Source organism: Vombatus ursinus, unplaced genomic scaffold (genome assembly GCF_900497805.2).
Source record: "Vombatus ursinus unplaced genomic scaffold, bare-nosed wombat genome assembly UNPS02014814.1, whole genome shotgun sequence".
Lineage (NCBI taxonomy): Eukaryota > Metazoa > Chordata > Mammalia > Diprotodontia > Vombatidae > Vombatus > Vombatus ursinus.
Window position 1 is genome coordinate 5,418,387 of NW_020954592.1, and position 22,452 is coordinate 5,440,838.

The following is a 22,452-nucleotide window of genomic DNA, read 5'->3' on the forward strand; positions in this document are numbered from 1 at the left end:
AGAGGTCCTTAATCTTTTTGTGTGTCTTAGAACCCTTTAGGAGCCTAGGGAAGTATACAGATCTTTTCTCAGAATAATGTTTTTAAATGCACAAAATAAAATGCATATGATTACAAAGGAAAAAATTATATTGAAATCCAATTATACACACACACATACATATGTGTGTATACACATACATATATACATATACACATATACATACATACATATATAATTGCTGACAGATTTATTCAATGGATTATCCATTCTACTTCATGTAATATATATATACACATATATATAGGTCATACACACATATTTCTTAAGTTCATAGCTCTCAGGTTAAAAATTCCTGCTTTAGTTTAACAAGAAGAATCAAGGACACATTTCTGCTCAACAAGCTTTAGTGGTGTCCTATTGCTTATAGTATCAAATATCAACTCCATTGTTTGAACTTTAAAGTCCTTCCCAACATGGCTCCAACCCACCTTTCCAGCTCATTATACACTTTTTCTCTCCACATACTCTTTGGTCCAACTAAATTGGTCTTTTTGCTGTTCCTCACACACAACATTCCATTTACCATCTCTCTTTTTTTGTACAAGACATCCCCCAGGCCTGGAATGGACTCTCTCCTTAGCTTCTTTGAAAGCTCATCTTATATGGCACCTCCTATGTAAGACATTTCTTGATGCTGTCATCTGCTAGCATAGGTTCCCCAAGTGGTCGATACTGCCCCACTCTGGGATGCTGGAACAATTGGGGGGGGGCAGTAGTAGTCTCCAGTGCAATTGGGGGATGTTGAATAAAAGTAAGGGGGCAGTGGAAGTATAAGGAAAGAATAGAAGAGAAGAAAATTTTGTAAAGCCATTGGTACATGTTTCATTTGTTGTGTAACACAGTTAGAGTCATTGTGATTACATTATTTTCCAAATAAACATGCAAAATGCAAATTATAACCCATCAGAGGTCAAGTTCGCCAACAGGTCTTAATGAGTAAATGTTGTCAGGTGAAGCTGTGGCTCATTGTAGGGAAGTCCAGCATCATTCAGCAGGAATATGTGCATGTAATGACTTGTTTGCAATACAATACCATATGATTATATGATGCAATATTTCACCATCAAAATTTCAATGTAAGAAAAAAACACAAATTTACAATAAATTATTAAATTTAAGATGCATCATTTCAAAAATATTTATATATTTTTGAAATGATGCAAATTTTAAAAAAAATTAAAGGGTTTAAAAAAGTAACTTTCCAGGGGGGTGCTGAGTATTTTTTTAAAGGGGGTGGTAGGCCAAATTAGTTTTGGAATCTCTGAAGCCTCACTGCCAAAATTACCAGGAGGAAGTTGCAAAGAGGTTAATTTAGGCTCAGTATCAGGAAACACTTTTTAAGAAGTGGAGATATCTAAAAGTAGAATGGGGCTGCCTGAAGAAGGATGGTTCCTTCCTCATTGGAGACAGATGTTCAAGCAGAGGTTGGACACACTTTTTCGGTTATGCATTCAGAGGAGTTCTTTTCATGTATGGGTTGGACTAGATGTCTCTGAGGTTCCTATCAACTCTAAAAGTCTGTGACTTTATATTTATTTGTATTTACTTAGTTTATATCTTGTATATATTTGTATCTATTCATATTGTTTCCTCTAACAGAATGTATGCTTCTGGTAGCCCCAGTGCCTAGCACATGGTAGACATTAATATGTACTTGTTGATTGACTGATAGACTAAATGAGGTTTTCCTACCTCATATTACCTTACCTAATCTTTCTATTCTTGTTCTTCCTGTTTCCACATCTTTAGTCAAATTATAAAAATAATAGGTAGCATTTAGATAGGACTTTAAAGTTTGCAAAACGATTTACAAATACTGTCTCATTTGATCCTTGTAACAATGATGGGAGGTAGGTGCTGTTATTATCTCCACCTTACAGATAAAGAAACTTAGGTTTAGAAAGGTTAAATGACTTGCCCAGTTAAATGACTCACACAGCTAATAAGGTCTTCCCGCCTCCCAGGTTACCACTCTAGCTACTATACCATCTAGGTGTGAAAAATATCTCATCCAGAATGGACTCTCCTCCTTTTCTTTCTCTACATCTTGAATCTCTTTCTTATTTCAAGAGAGAAATCAAGTGCTACCTCCTTCATGAAGCTGGCTAGGATAGTGCCTTCATTCTCTTCCCCCCCACTGCCAACATCCAACAAGGAAGTGAAATTTAATTTTTGACCCTCAGAAAAATATTAGTGAAGAATATGGGCCTAGGCAAAATAAAGCAGCTTAGAAACATTTAAAATGTTGCAGTTTCCCATGACATTCATCTTCTCTTCCTCTTTACATATGTGTGTATATACACACACATAAAACATACACATATATGTACATACACATATATGTGTATATTTATACATACATATATTTAATGACAGACTTACTCAATGGATTACCCATTCTATTTCATGCCATAATCCAATGTGCAATCCATAATTTGTCTTTTCATTAACACACACACACACACACACACACAACTTGACCAATATCTTTTGAGAGGTTGCAGGGCTCACTGAAGAAGGCCAATAGTGTCGTATGCCTTAATACACAATGTCATTGGCATACAGAAACATCAGAAGAACCTCATACTCTATAAAGAAATTCTCCTTCATTTTGACTTGGTTCAAGATATCCTCCATGACAATGACAGATATCTATATCTACATCTCTATCTCTCTATCTATCTATCTACCTATCTATGTAGATAAACATATATAGATATATTTGTGGATGTAAATCTCCTTCTGTTAATTAAGTCTTCCTTAATAAAGATAGTTGGATGATAACCAAATAAAGTGGGCAATTTTGTGGTATTTAGCAATGACTCTTGTATTGTCTTCATACACATATGAGACCCTTGGTTGGGAGAAGGCCATTAAGACTAGGTTTGACTATATCAAATCAACTCTAGATCACAGAATTACAGTTGCAGGGGAACTTGGGGATCATCTGATCTAACCCCTCATCTTACACATAATGAAAATGAGACCTAGAGAGTCAAATGATTTGTCCAAAGTCACTCAAGTCATCAGTGGCAGGGACAGAATTGAAATCTAAGCCTTTTTATTTCAAATCAAGTTTCCTTTTCACTATTCCATCCTACCTTACTGTGAGGTTGAGTTTCTTGTTGTTGTTGTTTTTTATATAGTTAATAAATAATAAATACCATCAACCAAATGGCAGGAGGCTTGATATTGTAACTATTAGATTTCCATACCATTATGGAGAAGGCTGAAGAACATTGTATTATTTATTTCCAGGGGTACTAATAGTCATCAATGTTAACTAATGTCAGATACTGAATTTGGGACCTTGGTTTCTTCTATCTTTAAGAAGGATTTTACAGGAGAAGAGTCTGAAGTAGAACATTGTGACAAATTTAGGTAAATAGCTTGGGCTGTCTATCCCTTTAGGCCAATTTTGTAGCTATGATGATGAGTAAAAAGCCTCCGTTTTCCCTTCTCATTTTGTTGTTAATGACGACTTCATTACCAAGATACACCATTATCATAAGGATTTTGTACATATGAAAAAGTAAGCATATCATTCACTAATTGTCAATGTCTTGTAGCTGGAGGCAGCTAGGTGGTGCCACAATGGAAAGAACACTGGGTGTGGAATCAGGAAGAACTGAGTTCAAATCCAGCCTTAAATACTTATTAGCTACACAAGTAATTTCATTTCTGTTTGCCTCAGTTTCCTCAGCTATCAAGTGGGAATAATAATAACACCTACCTCACAGGGTAGTTATGAGGATCAAATGAGATAATCTAGCACTATGCCTGGCACATGATAAATACTCATTCCCTTTCCCCTCTCATTCACTTTTCCCTTTTAGCATGAGGAAATTGAGTCCCAGAGAGGTTAAGTGATCGGTCCAGCATCACATAGACAGGTTGCAGAGATAGGAGTCAAAAACCTTATCTCTAGTTCCAGTGCTCTTTCCATTATATAGTAGTGCCTCCACTGTCAATGGTTAAGTCAGTTTCTGGGGCTCTTTTACCCTTCTATTTGAGGCAATTTTATTAATGATGGTTAAACTTTTCTAAGGAACAATTGTAATCAATATCTTTACTTTTATCCATTTAACATTTTTCAAAATGAATTTCTTATTAAAGAGATTAAATTATTGAGTGAAATAACCTCCATTACAAATTTTTTTTCTATTATCAAAGTTCACATGGCTTATACTTGAGACTATGGTTGTCATTAAAGAAACAGCACTGGATCATACAATGGTAGCCCTAGGAGACTGCCAAAGAAAAGGAAAGGAGAAAACCATGTAGGTGGAATGACTAAAACAGATTCCATGTATTCCTATCAAACCTAAAATCAAATACCAGCAGACATTTAGATGTGGATAACCAACTGAATGAAGACCCTTTGAATGAAGTGATCCCACACACATAAACACATTTCCCACATCAATGCCTGAAGTGTTTTCTTCACATTTTCAGGTGGGAGGCCTGTACTGAATTATAAGTTAGTGTGCAAATTGCCACCACTTAGCTTTTTTCAGTGTTCATTTATAGTCAAGGTACAAGCTAAAGAATCACAATGCAGACTTGCATTTGGGAGTCCTATAAGCAGCCTCTTAGTTGGGGAGGAAACTTGATATGAATATATATATATATATATATATATATATATATATATATATATGTGTGTGTGTGTGTGTGTGTGTATGTATATGTATGTATGTATGTATATATGTATATATATGTATATATGTATATATGTGTGTGTATATGTGTGTATATATACACACACACATATATGTGTACACACATATATACATATACCTATATATACATATATGTGTATATATATAAAAATAAAGATATACATATCAATAAAGATGTGCATATATAAATAAAGCTTTATGTGTGTTTATATATCTTTATTTATACATGTATATCTTTATATACACACATATGTATGTATATATGGATATATTGTGTACATATAATGGAATACATATATAAAGATATGTGTGTTATACCCTCATATGTATACACATGTTTGGGTGTATATACATATACATACACACATATATAATTTTTTAGGACTGAAGGAATGATTGTTCTTCAAGTTACCTCTGGTTTCCTGAACTCAATTCTATTGTCATCTAGTCAGCTTTTAAATGGTACCCTTCAAATTTAAGGTACAGCAAAGTACTTGACAAAGCAGGAGGGAACATACCAGTAATGTGCTGTCATTATAAGGGCAAACATTAAAGCTATTACAAGCTCAGCGGCAGTTCCTACTTATTTTGAACTTAGCCCCTTGTTTCTGTTGGGAGAAAGAACATTTTCTCCAGCCCACCCTCTCAACCCCCTTTTTTCTAGCTTTAGTCACAAAACAACTTAAAGTCTTAGGAATTAAGCCTCTGCTGCTTTGGAGTATAAAAATGATGCTTTTGAAGTATAGAATATTTCATAGCTGCTGCATTCTGTAGCCATTCTTCAACTGGAATGGAACCAAGTTTTCTGGTGGGGAGATCTTTTTCCTTAATCTCCCTTTACTTCATCTCTTGATGTCATCCTCAGTAGTAAATTCCCCATATGACATGGACTGAAAAGAAGGAGCTGGAAGGAATTCTTGTCCTAGCCAGAAGTAGTTGCTGGCAGAAGGCTGAAATTCCATTCCATTCCCACCAACCTTCACCCGTGTAGCTCTGAAGAACAACAAATCAATATTGACCTTCTAAGGCCCTAATTAAACCCCAAACCAGCCCACAGCATGGTCAAGTGAGCTGTGTTATTACATATTTAGATATTTCTAAGGTGACGACGGAACCACATTACTCTGACAGACTTTTAAGGAATATTTATTTTATCTGTGGATAAATATCCTCCCACATCGGTCCCTCTTCCAAATCACAAGGAGGACAACATTGAGTCTTGTTAGAGATTATTTTGTTATTCCATATTTCATTGCCAGAAAAAAAAAATGTTGCCTGTTAATGAGGAGTTTGCTAGTAGTTGGCAGCATGTGCTCTGGTACCCAATCCAATTCTTGGCTCCCTAGAAAACACTGAATTTCTGAAAAAAAAATCAAATACAGATGACAAATCTATGCAATATAAACACTGAAGTTACTGTTTAACAAATTTGGGATTAGCCAGCATTCCATATTGGTTTCTGATTTAAAGGGAAATAACACTGACATGAGAATTGGAATGATCTTCCAATAGCACCTATCTCCTCTGATCCTATGCTGAGGGAGTAAGTGTATGTGTACAGTGGGAGAAGAGTCCAAATGATAAGCCAAATCTCTGAGGTACAGCTTTGGCCATGTTATCCATCTGGCAGCCACAGGAAATCTCCCAAGCATTTGGAAACATTCCTTGTATTTCAGGTATTTACTAGGCCCTTCATCTCCTCAGAGATATAAACAATTATGGACCATTTATGACAAAGGAAGCCAAATTTGGAAATTGAATCCACCTAAAATATGAGTGTGAGGGAAGTCTCCCACAACTATTATGAAACCATTTAGAGTTCCCTATTGTTCTGTGTACCTGGGCCTCTTCCAAACTTACTCTTACACAGCAGTATTTGTGTGTGTGTGTGTGTGTGTATATACGCAATACATATATGTATATATACATACATACATATATATAATTACTCATCTTCAAGAAAGAATGTTATCTACAGACGAACCAAAAGAAGGTGCATACAATCAGAAATCAACAACAGACATTTTTATCAATAGAGGTGTGTCTCAAAGATGTTGAGTTTTCAATTCATTAACTTGACTATTATGTTTGCTTTGCATAAACGGATTGGCTTTTATACACATTTCTCTTATAGGTGTGGGTGGTTTTTTTTTAAATTTGATTGTCCTTACTGGACTTCTAATAATATTGATATGATAATCTACTATTTTTCCCCTTAAGACCTATGGAACCTCCTGATGAGGAAACTCCCTTTCCTAAAACAGATAGGCAACTATTTTATAATACATAAAAGTCTTGGAGAGTTGCCTGAGTCAGTATGGATTAGAGGTAGTGCTTGAACCTAAGTACTCTTGATATTCAGGTTAGTTTTCTATACAGTATATGGGGTTCTTAAACTTTATATATACATATATGCATATATATATACACATAAGTGTGTGTATTGCTGTATATGTATATACACACAGACACACACAGACACAGACACACTCATATATACATACATACATATATATGTATATATAAATACACACACATATATATATATCTTTGGTGTCATGGTCATCTTGGGCACTCTGGTAAAACCTATGGACCTCTTCACAAAATAAAGTTTTTAAATGCATAAAATAAAGGATTACAAAGTTATATTGAAATTTAATTATATTGAAATTGAATAAGTGAATGGATGAAATCAATGAATAAAGTTCATGGACTCCAGGTTAAGAAGTCCAGCCTTTCCTATGCTTCCTCTACTGTGTCTAATATAGTTGCTTATATGAAAGAGGCAGTGTGTATAGTAGATAAGGTTCTGGACTTGCAGTTAAGAAGACATCAGTTCAAATCTCACTTTTGATACTTACTAGCTGTGTGGTTATGGGAGAGTAGGTCAACCTCTCTAAACCTCATTTACCTCATCTGTAAAGTACAGAATGGTAATTCCTGAGGTAGGTTTTTGTGAGGCTCAAATGAGAGAGTGTGTGTAAAGTGCTTTGCAAACCTTAAAATTCTATGTAAATGTCAGTTATTACGATGATAATGCTCCCAAGGAATTTCCTTATTCTTAGAAGAGCAAAGTTCTCCAGATCTTGTCAGTACTCATATGTTTTTTAGGTCTTTAAATTTTTTTCACTTTATTTTAATTTTAATTTTAATTTATGAGATGAAACAAGCATTTCCATAACATAGTATAATAAAAAGAGGATTGCACATGAAACTTCAAGTCTATTATATAAAACTTGCTATTCCTTTTAAATATATAATAAAGTTATCATGTACATTTCTTTTTTTTTTTACTTTTTATTCCCTTCCTCTTACCATAGAGATGGCTACCATTAGATATAAATGTGTGCATGTATTTACACAAACACACACACACACATATGTGTGTGTGTGTGTTTAAAATCATTCTATACACACTTTTATTTATCTTTTTTTTTTTTTTTTTGCTTCTGGATGCAGATAGCATCCAGATTTTTAACTTATATGTGAAATGCAGTGTCAGAATGGTAATAAGGAGAGTAGATGGAAAGTTTCAGTTGTTCTAAGTTGTTTAGTTGTGTCTGACTCCTCAGGACCACCAATACTGTCCATGGGGTTTTCTTGGCAAAGAGACTGGAGTGGTTTGCCATTTCCTTCTATAGTAGATTAAGGCAAACAGAGGCTAAGTGACTTTCCCAGGGTTATACAGCTACTATCTCAAGCCACATTTGAACTCAGGACTTCTGACTCCAGGTCCAGCACTCTATTGACTGAGCCACCTAGCTGCTCCAGTTATGCTATAAATCTACTTAAATATTGCTATAGTTGCTGGAAACTGTCCACACAAGCTGTCTGGCAAATGGAAATAGATACCCTATGTCATCTGTCTCAAACCCCTTCAGTATTAAATATAGACTGTCTTTTTGTTCTCAGTCTGAGATGGACTGAATGCAAACTAAGACATCACCTTCAACAGAATGAAAATGAGACTAAAAAGAAATTTCATATTATAGTCTAAAGTCATTTTGGACATTCTGGAATTCTGCTTGGTCCGCAAAGGGCAGAACCAAGACCAAAGGTGGAAGTCCCAGAGAGGCAGATTTCAGTTTATAACTAGGTGTGGTATCTAGTCACTGAAACATATTTTATTGCTGGAAATTTTTTTTCCTAACAATTAAAGCTATACAATATTGGAATGGGGTAGAGTGGGTAGTAAGTTCCTCATCACTGGAAAACTTCCAGACAAGAGTGGGTGACCACTTGTCAGACATTTTATAGAAGAGGATCATGCTTCAGGTGTGGTTTGGAATAGATCACCTCCGAGGTCCCTTTCAGTTTCAAGATTTTATTATACTATGAAATTAATTAAGATGGACATTTAGGAGTAAAGAGTCTAGTGGTTCCGAATGAAAAATAGGATTTAGAGACAGAAGGACCCTATTAGCTATTGCACCACTTTGATTTTACATATAAGGAAAGAAAAACTTAGATGTGCTCTAAGCCACACAGCTAGTTTGTGGCAGAGCTAGGATTAGAACCCAGTTTTCCTGACTTCTAGTCCTATCTGCTTTCTACTACAGGCTGTTTTCAGAGAATGCTAAAGCATTTTAAAAGCACACTTACTAAAAGCATATTTTTAGCACAATGTAGTAAAGTGAAAAGAGATTGAACTGAAAATAGGATGCCCCAAGTCTAAAGTGAATTCTACCATTAGAATATTGGATTTGGAGTCAGGAAGTTGTGGGTTCAGATACTGCCTCTGACACTCACTAGCAACGTGCACTGTCCTTTCCTCCTTCTCACCTCCCCCCAAACTCCAGTGATTGACTCCCTATTGTGTCCAGGATCAAATGTAAAAATCCTCTGCTTGGCTTTTAAGGATCTTCACAAATTAGTTCCTTTCTGCCTTTCCAGGCATCTTACATTTTATTTTCCTCCACTTACTCTATGATCTAGGGGCGATAACCTTCTTTCTGTTCCTTGACCATGATGTTATCTTCTGACTGTTTCATTTGACTGACTGTCCCTAATGTGTGGAATGCCCTCCTCTCTCACTTTTGTCTCCTGGCTTCCCTGTCTTCCTTCAAGACATGACTCAAATTCTACCTCCTCCAAGCTGTCTTCGCTGCTGCTAGTTCTTACACATCCCCTCTCTACTGTTGTCTTCTCTCTGAGAGTCCCTTCCTTATTCCACTGTATATGCCTTGTATGTGCATAGCTGTTTGCATGGTGTTACTCCCATTAGAACATAAGCTTCTTGAGGGCAGGTACTGTTTTTTGTTTTGGTTTGTTTGCTTCTATTTGTACCCACAGCATTTAGCACAGTGCCTGGCACATAGTAAACAATAAAAGCTTATTACCTGCTGACTGACTGTTGACTGATCTTGAATAATTAACTTAATCCCTATAAACCTCAATCTTCTCACCAGCAAAAAATGAAAAGGTTGGAATGAGAGTCTTCTAAGGTCCTGTCTAGCTCTAAATTTGTGATCCTATAGCCTTGGGCAAGATTACTTCACTGCCCTGACCTGAGTTCCTTTTATACTAGTGGGTTGCACTAGGTGAACTCTAATGACTCTTCCAGCTCAACCAGGATGTTTCTGTGGTTGTACAACTTTAGCCATTAATTTAATATTTGTTCATTCACTTAAATGATATCCCTAGATGAGCGGTTACTCCACCCAAGTTTTGGCTTAGAAAGGGTATCTGTTGTGGTCTTCCACAACTCCCTGGGAAATACAGTCAATGTAATGGTAGGCTGCCTGAATATGGAGCTATTGCATTTCCATGTCATGTGGGACAAGGTTAATGAGTATCGTATTATTGAATTCCCAAAATGCAAGCAGTCATAGATGTCAGCAACACTACTAACATCAGATATTGGATTCAAAACCTGATTCTTTTCTACTTTTCTACTGGATTTTCCAAAAAAGAGTCAGAAGTAGATAGATGTAATATGGAAGGAAGGGAGGGAGGGAGAAAGGAAGGGAGGGAGAAAGGAAGGAAGGAAGGGAGGGATGGAAGGGGGGAGGGAGGAAAGCACAAAAGAAGGAAAAAAGGAAGGAAGGGAGAAAGAGAAAAAAGGAAGGAAAGAAGAAAGGTTGGTTAGTAGATAGATAGATAGATAGATAGATAGATGGATAGATAGATAGATAGATAGATAGATAGATAGACAGATAGATAGATAGATAGAAAGATGCTAAAGTGAATTACCTAGCCAGGGACTATCATTTAAACTTTATATCTCTTCTAGTACTATGTACATAGGAAAGACTTAATGAATGTCTGTGATTTGTACAACAGATCCTTTATGTAAGACTGGGGGGAAATATTCTTCCCCATTCCTTAGAATTCCTTTGGCTTTAAGTTGCAGAATAACAGAGCCATTAGAAAATTTGGAAAATTAACTAGCTAGTTCCACAGCTCTTAAAAGAGCAGACTGATGCTAGAACTAAGTGCTAGGAACATATTATTTCCATGTGTCACATTATCTATACAAAATACAAAACAAGTATAAATGGATGGTAAGAGGTAGTTTATTTCCACAATGTCACTTTCTGAAGTCTCTCAGGTTTCTGAATCATGCTAGCTTCTTAAATGAGACTACGTTTCACTGCAGAATTCTTAACTGTGCTTCAAAGATAACAATGTAATTTACGTTATTCAGTGTTAAAGTGTTTCTATCTATAAATGCTACTCCACAGGAGTCACAGGCAATGCTTTCTTTTAAAAAAGAAATCTATTTTAAACGACTAGATTGTAACCTGGCCATTTTTTTTCACTGACTACTGGTCATTCAAGAAAGAGGGCAAATCACTTGCAAAAATGGTAGGCTTTGCCATGGGTTAAGATATAGGAATATCTACATGCCATTCCCAAAAGAAAGCATAATTTGTCAAGCTAGCTCAACTCAAAACATTCTCATGCAAGTAGAAGTATTGTAGGTTTATTTAGGTGTATAAAAGATTGCTTTTGGTAAGCCTGATGTGCTAGTAATCCACATTAATTAGTGAATTAATTGCAAAGTTAATTTAGACCCCTTCTTAAATTCTAGGGGTGATGCAATTTAGTTGTAAAATATGGAGACAGACAGTAACTTATCTTCTTTATTGCTCTTTTAATGCACAAGGAAACATATTTCCTAGCCTAGTGTACAAAACCTAGGAATACCACTCATTTTCATAGGAAAAGGATTATGTTCTAGTTCCCCATAAAATTGCTGGAGCCACATTAGGTATTCCTTATATCATCTATAACATCTTCTAATGTTGCTAACCTGAGAATCAGTATAATCTAATTTTTACATGTAAAATAACAGAATTAAAGTTGGAATGGATGTTAGACGTCACCAAATCAAACACCTTCATTTTACAGAAAAGAAAACTGAGGCAAAAAGATAATAAGTGACTTGTCCAAATTTACACAGCTAGTGAGTGTCAGTTCTCACTAGTCCAGTTCCTCAGCTTCCTCTATTTATTATATAGAGTGCCCCCCAAATCTTAGTGAACTTTTAAGCTATACAAGTTTAAACTGTACTAAGGCTTTTGGAATACCCTGTATATTGAGATCTAGACAGAAAGATGAGATGGCTTGTTGTTATACCTATAGAAAGAGTTGATTGTAGTGACAGGACAATGTTTTCCAGTTACCATTTAGTCTAAGACAATTTTTCTTATCAACTTAGAAATCCTTTACTATCAAAGGTTTTTAATTCTTAAAAACCTATGAGCTTTAAAAAGTGAATTTTCCTTTCCCTTCTTGTATTCCGCTCCTTCTAGCCACAGCTCTTTCCTTTTTCCTGGCTTGAGGACCCATCCCCAAAGTTAGTAAGAGATGCCATCCTGAGAACATGAATGCTGAAATTGTGCCATGTAGAAAATGATTAATGTCTTGCAGTGTAATTTTGGTTGGGAAATATAGGATTGGACAACATCTAGGACTTTGTTGTTGATTTCCCTAAGACTGAAAGAAGACAAAATCTGAAAGTCCTGTCTATGCAGAAATTAAGACATATAAATTAGTCCTGTCTGTGTAAATTAGGATAGCCTCAGTTAACTGGATTCCACCTAATCAGTATGTTCGCTAAGGTAGATTTTTTTGTTCTACTTTAAAGAGAAAGTGCAGAATCACAACGCAAGTTCATAATGAACTTCATTTCTCAAAAAAAAAAAACCATCCTCAACCTTTGGACAGATGTTGCAGGGTCAAAGTAAGTTCAGGGCATCTTATAATTCTATATCTACCTCTACAGAACTATTCAACAAGGATTAACTCAGAAGAATGATGTTTTTGCCATTGAAAAGCTCCTTGGCCATCAGCTAAGGATTTAATCAAAGTCACTACATTGTACTTATGATATTAAGGCAATTTAGGCAAGAAGGGTAAAATTAAAAGCCATTTGCTAATTAACTCTGAGTTAATCCTAAATCCTGAGCATTCCAATTAGTCAAGATTTCACTGTGCCATATGTCATAGCAGCAATATGGAACCTTGCCCATTTGTAGATAGGAATGCCTATCTGTGAAAGGCCAGATGAGTTCTGCCTGATATAGAAAACTACTTATAGCCACTCAAAGCCATTAAGATCATCATCACTGATTTTAGCTTAAGCAGTATAAATTACAGTCTGCCTGAGTGACAACTAATTCTGCTCCCTTTCTTTTCCTTTGAAAGTCATCAAAGCCACATACCCTATTACATGCATTATACAGGTACAGTACAAGGTTTGTTGGTTTATTCCTTCAGCTTAGATTTCAGCAGGGGCAATCTCACATTATCATCATCATCATCTTCATTATCACTGAATAGCCCTTTCCCAAAGTATATGAACCATTTGGGTGATTTTGAAAGTGCCTAAATCATTCTCTGCATGTGGGTAGGTCCATTTGACCATTTACAGATAGATGTGCCTATCAATAAATGATCAAATTTTGACATTTGAATCATAAATTATGTGAACTCTTATGAACTTACACTAGTGTGGTCTTGACAATGGGCTCAAGTGGCCAACAGGTTGCAAGGGTTCCACCATTTTTCTAATACTTTGTGTTAGAACACTGGCATTTTTAAGAGTCCTGAGAAAAGTCCAATGTCAGGGAGGCAACGGGCAACTAGTTGGTGCAGGGGATGGAGTGCTGGGCCTCGAGTCAGAAAGACTCTCTTTCTGAGTTCCAGACTGGTTTCAGACACTTACTAGCTGTGTGACCCTGGGCAAGTCTCTTGATCTTGTTTGCCTCAGTTTCCTTATCTTAAAATGAGTCAGGGAAAAAAAATGGCAAACCACTACTATAGTTTTGCCAAGAAAACCCCAAATGGAATCATAAAGAGTTGGATGTGTTGAAAGAAGTGAACAATAACAAAAGCTAAAGAAAAGAAGGGGTTTTTCATATTTGTTTATCTTTATGGTTTGGTAAAATGATGGAATATAATAAAATAGCTCTTGGAACTTTTCCACTAGACTATACTTCATCTATCTCTGCTTTATTTACCTAGAAATCTGCAACACCTTTTACAGAACCCTTTTGAAGATGAATCACTAACTGGATGATTTGTTTTTATAAGACTCACTTCTAAAATAGGTGGGCTCAAGAAGAAAAGTCTTAGTAGGAAATCATCCCTCTGAGAACTAGGTCCTAGAACATTTTTCTTGAAGCAGTCATGGAATTCAATTTTTCGGTGCCTGATAACATCTTGAAGAAGTTTTTAAAAGTAATTATCCATACATTAAATATTAAAGGCTACTTCTTCTCTGGGAACCTGGTAGAGCAGTGGCTAAAGCACTGGGCTTGGAGTTAGGAAGACCTGAGTTCAAAGAAGACTACAAATGTAAGAAGGGGAAAGACAGATCACGTAGAGCTTTAAAAGTTAAACAGAGTTTATACTTGATCCTAGGCATAATAGGGGGTGGTAGGCATTGACAGAATAATAAGGGGGAAGAGTATAAGGGTCACACCTGCAGTTTAGGAAAATCATTTTGGGGGGCAGCTAGGTGGTGCAGTGGATAGAGCACCGGCCCTGAAGTGAGGAAGACCTGAGTTCAAATCCGGCCTCCGACCAAATACTTGACACTTACTAGCTGTGTGACCTTGGGCAAGTCACTTAACCCCAATTGCCTAAAAATTTAAAAAAAAAACAACACAAAAGGAAGATCATTTTGGCAACTCTATGGAGAATGGATTAGAGAGGAGAAAGAATTGAGTCAGGAAGAACAATTGTGAGGCTACTGCAATAATCCAGGTGAAAGATGATGAGGATCTGAATTAAGGTAGTAGCTGTGTGAGAGGAGAGAAGGGGACCTAGATGAGAATTCTTGGGGAAATAAAAATAAGATTTATCTACTTATTGAAAATATAGAATGAGTGAGGCACTGAGGATGGCATTAATGCAAATCTGTGTGACCAGAAGGATGATAGTGCCCTCAAGAAAAATAGGGAATTCTGCAGAAGGGGTAGACTTTGCTTTGTGTGAGAGAGGAAGATAATAAATTCTGTTTTGTACATGTTGAATTTGAAATGCCTATAGGATATCTAGTTTAAAATTTCTAATAGGCACTGGGATTGGAGCTCCAGAGGAAGATTAGAGTAGGATATACAGATCTATGAGTCATTGGCATAGAGATAATTGGAGCCTTGAGAGCTGATAAGATTGCCAAGCTAAAACATATAGAGAGAAAAAGAGAAAAGAGCCTAGGATAGAAACCTGGGGAATACCCACAGTTAGGTAGCATGGTATGGATGAAAATCCAGCAAAGGAGACTGGGATGGAATGATTGATTAAATAGGTAGAAGGAGGAGCAAGAAAGAATGATGTCATGAAAACCCAGAGAGAAGAGAATATTCTCAAGGTGGTCAACATTTTCAAATACTTCAGAGATTTCAAGAAAGATGAGGACTGAGAAAAGCCTTTAGATTTGGCAATTAAAAACTTACTGGTAACTTTGGAGACAGAAGTTTCAGTTGAATTATGATGTTGGAAGCCAGATTGCTGGTGGTTTAGAAGTGCATGTAAAGAGAGGAAGCAGAAACATCGAGTATAGATACTTTTCCCCAAAAAATTTAGCTGAGAAAGAAAGGAGAGATATAATAGCTATGAGGAAATGCAGTGTGTGTGTGTGTGTGTGTGTGTGTGTGTGTGTGTGTGTGTGTGTGAGTCTGTGTATTTAAGGATGGGGGATATTGGAATGTATTTCTGGGCACCATTCATTATACCGAAGTAAGGGAGGAAGTTGTAGGGGATGATATGTGCAGGATGTGAGCTGAGGAGAAAAGAAGAAGAGGGAACTTATGGCGAATGACCTTAATTTTTTCATGGGGGTAGAGTATGAGAGAATTCTCTTCAGCTCAGAAGGCCAGTTTAAGGACTATTGTGGGAAACTTAACAGGGATAGAAAAACTACGGAATTGTGACCATGGTGAGTGGGAAATAGAATTAATTAGGGAGGAGTTGAAGGATTACCTTGCTATACTAAGAACCCAATTGAGATTAAATTACACACTTTTGCAGAGGATCCATCACCAGGTTGGTGATTTCCTTCAATTCTATTTAGTGATGTCACTTTGGGCCTCTTTGACCGCAAAGGACAACAACCTTCATCAGCAGCAAGTTAGTAGGAGTACATAGGAGACAAATGATGGGAGAAGTATAGGGTTAGGATTTATCAGTGTGAGCTTATGGTACGAGACAACATGGAATATGAGAGTAGTTGACAGTGTAGAGTTGAACTGGTTCACCAAACGATAAAGACTGGGAAGGAAGGAAAATGTGTAGACAGAGTAAGGATGATAGCATGGGAAAATACTGAAAAGTGACAGTGAGTAAGTAAAGAATAGGGAGAAATGAAAAGATAAAAGTTTTATGTTCAGGAAATGGAATTTCAGAGTTCATAAACATGGAATCAAAATACTTGTGGTAGAAGAGAAGATAAAAGTTATGACCAATCTTATGTATAGCTGAGGTAGAATATAGTCATGGAAGTTGAGTACATTGAGGAATATCAACCCAATTTGGCCTCCTTGGAATGGCAACAAACAATGAGCAAGCTTAGAACTATCTTTGAGGGGGCAGGTAGGTGGCGCAGTGGATAGAGCCCTGAAGACAGGAAGACCTGAGTTCAAATTTGGCCTCCAACCAAACACTTGACACTTACTAGCTGCGTGATCTTGGGCAAGTCACTTAAGCCCAGTTGCCTAAAAAATTAATTAATTAATTAATTAATTAATTAAAAAAAGAACTACCTTTGAAAAGAAACTGTTTGGCTTTATTACAAAATTGATTTTCTTCAGGCTGAGATAGGATGATGTCAAGGTTTTATTATAATCATAGAATCCAACATTTACACCCTCACACTGAGTTTCCGGAACTCCCCTTCCTTTTAATATCCAATGGATGGAGTCCAGTATTTCCACTTGACATTAGGTAAGAAACGTATTCTCCAAGGTAACAGAAAGAAATTTCTACATCCAACAAATGGAAATTTTGCCATATGCTTTCCAGGGCTTTATGAAAATAGCTAAGAGAAAAAAGGGGAGATACTCTCTCATTAGATCCAAACCAAAAAGTACTTTTCCAGATATAATAGGTTCAATAAAAACAGGAGGAATCTGTGGTACTTAAATTTTGAAAATGCTTGGGTTTGCACAACTCTGGCAGAATTGGATCTGACTTCAACATTTGGTTGGTCTAATCCATCACAGTCATCCTCCACACCTCCACAAGTGGTAAGTGTGCTGGCAGTCTTCTTTCCTATTTGTGACGCACTCCATCGCATCCTACAGGGGATTGGGCCCTCCAGAGATAGCTCTCATTCTTGATTTTGCTGGGATTCTGGAGTTCCAATGTTTTTACTACCTCACTAGCATTGGAACATAGTAGAGATGCTAAAACTTACAAGCACAACAAACATTGGCAACTTACAAACTAGAAAACAAACAAAAGAGAAATCAAGGACCCAAGAACTTACACAAATCATCAGACTGTTAAGTTTTGGTGGTCTCTGAGGTTCTGTTTGATAATGCTGCAGAGAGAACACACGTTTTCAGCCTCTGGACAGCTTAGCACTTTTTCTTAGATTCACAGGAGTTTAGGATAGGAAAGCAGAGGGGCATTTGGGACTCTGCTTTTTTTTCCTCTCTATGTGGCATAATGGCTAGAATGCTGACCTTTGAGTCAAGACAGACCTGAGTTCAAATCCTCCCCAGGCACTTAATAGCTTTGTGACTTTGGGCAAGTCATTGAACTCCTCTATACCTCAGTTTCCTCCCCAGCAAAATGAACAGGGTGGAGTTAATGGTTTCAAAAGTCCCTTTGAGCTCCAAATCTAACATCTCTTTGGAAATCTCTTTGATTTTAGGATTATTTGTAAAACCTGCCCCAGCTGCCCCAGGCTGAATATGGGAGAAAGCAAATATTAATATAAAAAGGGCATTATTATGAATCTCAAAGTTCAATGGGAAGTTTTTATGACAAAGGGAAGGCAGACAAGTTGGGCTCTGGGAGAAAGGGGATGCAAATGGGACTGAGTTATCATAAATTGACCAAGAGGAAGAAGTAGAGAATTTGCTGGAGTAGAGAATTCAGAGGGTTTCCATAGTACTTTGAGGGACCCATTGGAATGGAAATGTAGGGGATATGGAATCTAGGTATCAAAAAACAACCAACAAATCAGACAGTTTTAAAACAGTGAGAGACCCTACCCAGATGTATGAAAGTTATAACACTGCTGCTGAAGTGCCAAGGTAATCTTTTCATAGGCCAGTTTCTCAAGAACTGTTTCCTTTGAAGAAAAGGTTATCAGTGCCATGTGCTAGAAGAAAGCAGGCCAGCAAACACCTGAAAAGCAGCAGCATTGTCAAGGGAATCATGCCTTCAAGAGGAGGCTACAGAAGATAGTGACAGTGTCAAGGAGGAGAGGAGCCATCACTCCTGATGGAAAGGGACCACACTGGAGCCCCTAGAAGGATACTAGCTTCCAGGAAAAGTACAATGTGGTACAAAGGGGACTCAGAGGAGAGCTTCTATGTTACAGGGCAGGGAGGGAAAACAAGCATTTATTAAAAACCTACCATGTATCCGGTAGTGCACTAACTGCTTTACAAATAGTACCACAATTTATGTGGAGGAGCAACCCCAACCCTTCTTCCATTTTTGAGCTCTTACCTATGGAAATACTACAAGTCTCTAGGAAGAAATAGTCCAATGGAGGCTGGGGAATGTCATCCCTTGGCTAGTTATTGGGTCAGATTCTGCATTTGTTAATGTAATTAAAATAAAATCACATATTTTAAGCCTTGTAAGCCTGAGAGCTTATAAAGGGAGTTGATAGCAAATCTGAAGATAGTGACACATACTGAAGTCTTCCTGGATAGGGCTGATGAACCAGAAAAGTGAAAAATTCCTAAAGTGTGTTTGAACCCTTCTTGTTAGGAGGGAGCCTCTGATATGAATGTTACACTCTTCCCCCCTTTTTTTCAATCCTCTTTTCCTTAATAGGAATTCCACAGATTTGGGATGTGTAATGGAAGGAAAGAGCATTCGATTAAGCTTCTACGAACTAGCTGTTTTATTTTGAACTAGTCAAATTTCTCTAAGCCAACTTTGCCTTTGGTAAAAAATGGAAATCTAAAGTCCTCGTGTTCTGCCCCATTATGGCATGGAGGGGACACTGTGATTTTAAAGGTCACACCTTCACTGCATTAGCTCTGATGTATCCAGTCAAGCTGAAAGGCTTATAGGATGGGCCCAAGCAATGTATTGTATATCTGTCATTCAAAGATCAGGCTAAGTAAGGTTAGAGACACTTATCAACAAATTTCACTCCTCAACCTACTATTTACTACTCATGTGATCATAGGCAAAGCACCTAATTTCTCTATAAAGTGGGGAGAAATAATAGGGAAGCAGCCAGATAGAGTTCTGGGCCTGGAGTCAGGAAGACCTAAGTTCAAATCCTCCCTCAGACACTTGCTAGATGTGTGACCCTGGGCAAGTTATTTAATCTCTTCTATAATATATGGACAATAATAGCAAATATCTCCCAAGGTTGGGGTATGGATCAAATGAGGTAATTACAAAGCAAACCTTTAAGGTACTATATTAATGCATACTATTATCCTTAAAGTAGCTACCTCCCTTAGGTTATTGTAATTCCCAAATATAATAATGTATATAAAGCACTTTGCAAACCTCAAAGTACTATGTAAATATCAATTATTATTATTATACAACAGCTATGATAATATAATAATGCCTAAGTTAATCTAAATAATTGAGACAGTCAAACAGAATAACAAAGCTGCTGCCTCCACTTTCTAAGTCTGAATTTTACCTTTTGGTGGCCCACCATGATCAAATTATCAGGATAATTGACAAAGTTCACCCAACTTTATGATACATCCCCACAGGCTTAGGAAATAGGAAGAAGGCAGAATTTAGAATTCCTGGAATGGAAACAAGATGTTCCCATCTGACATGATGACTCCAGTTTCACAGTTTTACCACAATGCCCCAAATCCCAGTTCTCTTGCGGTTGCATCTGCAATAAAGCAAATAGGATCCTATGTTTGATGGAGACCAGGACTGCCCTTCCCTCCTGCCAACAGATTAATAGCTGTGCTGTAGTAAGGAAGGCAGCATGTTTGGAATGAGCTCACAGCTTAGAAATGTAGCTGCACTGTTTGCCACTCCAGGATTATTAAATTGCTGTAGAGGAGGGGTATGAAATATACTTGGCATATTCAATGATGTCTAAAGCCTAATATGTATGACAGTGTATGGAGGAAATATATTAATTTCAAGTTTGCTCGTGGGTTCCTGGTGTTGGACAACATCTGGCTAATCTGGGCAGCCACTTACCCTTCCTTCTCTGTGACCATACTTCCCTCCCGGGAAGTTCTGTAGCCTTGAGGAGAAATACACTCTTTTGTAATTTTTAGACATTTTCCATGATAAGATACTTGAAAACTCACAAATATGAAGCACATTTCTCACAGCAACCCCTGGAACAGAAGTTCTTAAGCTACTTTCAATATCTTGGATCCTATTGGAAGTTTGGTAAAGCCTATGGACCCCAGCTCAGGATTGTGTTTTAAATGGATAAAATAAAAATGCATAGGAAACCAATACAATACAAATAAAGTATGAAGGAATCAATGATATTGAAATAAAGTTGTATTTTTCCCTATCCAAGTTCATGGGCTCCTTTTAAATCTATCCCCCTCAAAAAATAAGATATTGGGGATGAAGTCCCCTGGAGATTTGGTTCTTTAAGGGAACAGTGAGAAAACTGGTCTTTCTAGAACAGAAGGAGCATGCTAGTGAGTCCTAAAATGATGGACTAATTGTTGTTCAGTCATTTCAGTTGTGTCTGACTCTTTGTGACCCCATTTGGGGCTTTCTTGGGAAAGATATTGGAGTGGTTTGCCATTTACTTCTCCAACTTATTTTACAGATGAGCAAACTGTGGCAAACAGGGTTCAGTGACTTGCCCAGAATCACACAGCTAGTAAGTGTCTGAGGCCAGATTTGAAGTCAAAAAGACTCTATCCAATGTGCCACCTAGCTGCCAATTTACTAGTAAGAACATAGGATTGTTGGCTGGGAGAACTTTAGAGATCATCATTAGATGATCTAACTCTAACCTCATTTTATAGATGAATAAACTGAGACCCCAAAGAGTGTTAGTGATTTGCCTAAGGGCATACAGATACAAAAAGTTAGAGCTGGAATTTAAACTCAAGCCTACAGACTTGGTGGTCGATGCTCTTTCAGAATCCAATCAATGGGGTATCTGGAATGCAAACTTGAGGAGGGTAGATATAATCCAAAGGGTAATAGAGAGTGACTGGCACATCATAAGTTCTTCAATGCTTGTTGACTCAGTATAGATACTTCAGAAAGGAAACAAAGTAATGAAAAGTGTTTGATATACCTAGCAGTGTGCAGTATGAACTGAAGGGAGCAGAGAGTTAGTACAGAGTGGGAGGCAAATATGGTAGTAAAAAGCACCCTAACTTTGGAATCAAGGCACTTGGATTTGAGTTTCCTTCCACATACTAGTTGTGTGACTTTGAGTGAGTCCTTAACAACTCCCCAAGCCTATTTATTCAACTTTATGTAATAGAGGCATTGAGCATGCTTGGATTCATCCTTTCTGGTGGATTGTACAGAGCATATATAGATATTCTCTGCTTGTTTCTAGCCTACCATGTGGATGTTTGGGAGTCAATAGTCAGTGGATTCAAGAGATATATTTTTAGGTGTTCTGAGGATTACCCCTAGAATCTCAAGAGTAAGGAGCAGTCTCTCCCCTCCAACCCCACCCCTCATGCCATTGGCACCTAATATGAGAGTCCAGGTGGGGAGTTAGGGAAAGGAATAGAGAGAATCATGCTTGTACTACTTACCTCATAGGGATATTGTGAGGATTAAATGGGATAATACAGGTTAAATGCTTTATAAATGTGGTCAAGGTGGGAACTGCTTCATCCTCCTACCAATTTCCTTGAGAAAATAGGTTGTTAACACATTGAGGCTAAAAACTATTCATTTTTATATTAAATAATAAATAAAAACTTATTAAGTGCTTACTATGTACCAGAAATTGCACTAAGTGATGGGGATGCAGTTAAAGAAGTGAGATAGTCCCTGCCCTCAAGGAGCATACATTCTGCTTCTGTCTTCTGCAATGCCTTTCACACAGTAGGTACTCACTAAATATTTGTTGGACACAGTCAGCTTCATTTTGAAGCTATTC

General features: G+C 37.2%; 1 protein-coding gene across 1 annotated transcript in view; it reads right to left on the reverse strand.

Annotated features, from left to right (window-relative positions):
- ARHGAP6 (Rho GTPase activating protein 6) overlaps positions 1-22,452 on the reverse strand; it is a 640,842-nt gene that overhangs the window by 369,142 nt on the left and 249,248 nt on the right. The gene's annotated exons all lie outside the window — the stretch shown is intronic.